The following is a 3,123-nucleotide window of genomic DNA, read 5'->3' as shown; positions in this document are numbered from 1 at the left end:
ACACTTCAGTTGATAAATCATGAAAAGTCAACACAAATTTTTCAGTTTATTTTAGACATTTATGCATTACAAAGTATTACCTTATAACAAAATGTTGCTGCTACTGTGTAATGTTATTTTTTGCTCGCCATAAATTCTCCAACAGACTGAATACTGACCCATGGATCGCTTTGCTTTGCTGTTTTCATTCTATGTTCATTTTGTTTTTGTCTTCTTTTATTTTGCAGTGGAACTTAAAGAATGTGAAAGCTGTCAAAGGGTGTTACATTTTTACGAATCACTTTCTAGTTTGGTAAGATAAGCCAATGTGATTCATTCCAAAGTAACAAGAGGCTATTTGTATGAAAGGAAAAGGCTTGTGAACAAAGAGAGCTAAGCTGTTGTACATATTCGTAGTTGGCTGTGCATGGTACAAATTTATTAATATGAAGAAATGCAAAACTGTATTGCTTTTGGTATTTCCTATTCTGAGATGAACAAGTAGCATGTAATGCAACTGTTTGACAGGTTAAAATCAAATCATGCTTAGTTATTGTTTCAAACGATGAAATCCAGTAACATTTCCTCTTGCGTTTTATTATAGTACAGGTGTTTCTGTTTTTCCGTTCAAAGTTTAAATGCAAAATGTCTCAGTTTTTTTATTCTCTTTTTTGTGTGAAACTTTTTAAATGTTCTGATTTGGATTTTTAGTATTTTAACATTTACTTTGATCCTGAAGACACTTTTACGATTGTGTTTCATAAGAGACGTCCTGGCCTCCGTATAGGTGCAATCCTGCCATTGTACAAACACCAACGACTGTCCTGATCCCAAAGGCTTTCACAACCTGGCTTCTTGCCTTTCCCCTCAATGTGGCTAAAGCATTGCCAGACTGAACTGTCAGCTAGCATCACGTGCTAAGATGTTAGCAGCAAACACAATGCTTCCCACACTAAAGGACTGGTAAAAGCTAACAAACCAACAACCAAAAGGATGGTCCGATAACATAACGAACTGTACATAAATGTTGCAACTGCACAGCAGCCAAAAAGAAAGAAAGAATAAAAAAAACCTGTTTAAAACGGATGGATTGTGTCACGCTAAAGAGAGGACAGCCTTCAAAAGGTTGATATTGGGATTGTTTTCTTCTGGATGTCAAAAGGGATTTTCACGGCGCAATCATATCCTACACAATATGTATTCTAAGTCCTGGTTACATAGGAAATGCATCCTGAGGGTTTACTAAGAAGAAGCCCCTATGGCTAAAACTTTAAATAAACTAAACCAAAAATGTTATTGATGTTTTATATATAGAGAGTAGTCTCATTAGTTTTTGTTACTGTAATGTTTGAGGTCTCAACTGTACCGTTACACCGGTAATAACATGGTTTTGAAACTTTTATTTTTTATTTTTGTCACAGACCTGTTGTCATAGTTGAAATGACGTTTATTGTAGATGGTATTTGAACAACTTCTGGAAATAGTTCATCAAGTATGTTTGTTGCTCATTGTTGTGATACATTAAAAACTGTATCTGCAAACCAGTTTTGTGTCTGTCATCAAAAGTATTTTTATTTGTTTCGTATCATTGTTTTGAATCAGTTTTACTCACACCATATAAACATGATCACAGAGCCATTGTATCATAAATGGCGTACATCATACAGCTATTTCATGTGTATTGATTTGGAATACAGTTACCTTTCTAGTTTTACAGAAGAATTGAATGGGGTGTGTTTATTTCTACATATTAGCAGAGAATTCATTTCACTATGGATGTGCTGACAGTATTGTCAACATCTTATAAGATAGCAACTTTGCTTACATTTGACCTTTTGGTCATTTGGGCATTGCTACCTTTTGGCATTGCTGCACTACTCTGTAGATTCAGCTCAGAATTACTGCCATATTTCCCCCCACAAATGGAAAGAAATCAAAACCTGTTTTAGTCACATTTTTATTTCCCTGCTTCTGCAAGAGCTGGCGTTCCTTTGAGCAGGAGAGTACTGGCATTTGGTATTCTATTAGGATCCCCATTAGCTGTTACAAAAGCAGCAGCTACTCTTCCTGTGGTCCACATGAAACATGACATAATACAGAACATTAATAGACAAGGACAGAACTACATCATGTTTTTAAAGGCACACGTAGCCTACATATCAATACATACACACAAACTATCTAGGTCAAATAGGGAGTATGGTGATTGATATGTTATTCTGGTGTAATCTGGCTTTCACCAGATGTACTGGATGATCATCTGGAGCAGCTAATCTGGAGGGTTTCAGCAGGGGTTGTCATAAGCTCCTCCCATCATGGAAAAGGGGAATACACAGCCTTTTTTTCTTATTTTTAACATTTTTTAAATTGAATATTTAAAACATACTTGTAGTGAAGCCGCTCAACAACTACATCACATTAGTCATCTAACAGACTCCCATCCAGAGCGACACACAGAAGCGACCAGGGTCAACACCCTGCTCTTGAGAGTTATGTTTCACATTAGGCGTATGGTTTGCGGATAAAAGTCACATTTTTGGAGGGAAAGCCTTACCCTTCCTTTGTAGCATGGGCAGATATTGACGACCCAGTAGAATTAGTTGAGAGACCAGGTTTGTGGTGGAGAAGAGTGGAGATAGAGATAGATCTGGCTCTGAATAGCCTGCAGCAAATAGATTTCCCCCTGGATAATGCCATGTTTGGGACAGACAGAGAACCATGTATTAGACAGGACTGATCCATCCATCTCCCCACATGCCAAATTTAATTAGACTGAAATCAGCATGAGATGAAAGCAAGCCCTGGCTTCACCCCCACTAAAACACACACACACACACACTACAGGAATCAGTATTCCACACATGGTAATTCAATGACAGAGGGCTGAAATTCCCATCACGTTCATTCCCAAATCATCAGCACCAGTATTGGGCATTCTGAACGACGAGGGAGAACAACAACAATGATTCATTTGTCGATACATATTGACATGTATGACATACTAATAATGGATGTGTGCATCGGCAATGCTATGTTGTCCTCGTTTAACATTGATAAATATGTTTTATGAATTGTATTATATTGTTACCCCACCAGGGTTAGGTATTTTTGGTTGAAAAGGGATGATCACAGACTGTAATGTCA

The 3,123-nt window shown here is 37.2% G+C and overlaps 1 protein-coding gene across 3 annotated transcripts in view; it reads left to right on the top strand.

Moving 5' to 3' along the window:
* Positions 1-1,523, top strand: part of zfhx4 (zinc finger homeobox 4) — a 114,472-nt gene extending 112,949 nt beyond the window's left edge. For all 3 annotated transcript variants that reach the window (XM_071414828.1, XM_071414829.1, XM_071414827.1), the window contains exon 12: positions 1-1,523. This exon is cut by the window's left edge and continues 2,957 nt beyond it. The gene's annotated coding sequence lies outside the window, so the exon portion shown is untranslated.
* The last annotated feature ends 1,600 nt before the right edge of the window (positions 1,524-3,123 follow it).

The sequence above is a fragment of the Salvelinus alpinus genome, chromosome 8 (genome assembly GCF_045679555.1).
Source record: "Salvelinus alpinus chromosome 8, SLU_Salpinus.1, whole genome shotgun sequence".
Lineage (NCBI taxonomy): Eukaryota > Metazoa > Chordata > Actinopteri > Salmoniformes > Salmonidae > Salvelinus > Salvelinus alpinus.
The sequence above is the reverse complement of the archived record's forward strand: the minus strand, read 5'-3'. Positions and strand labels throughout refer to the sequence as shown.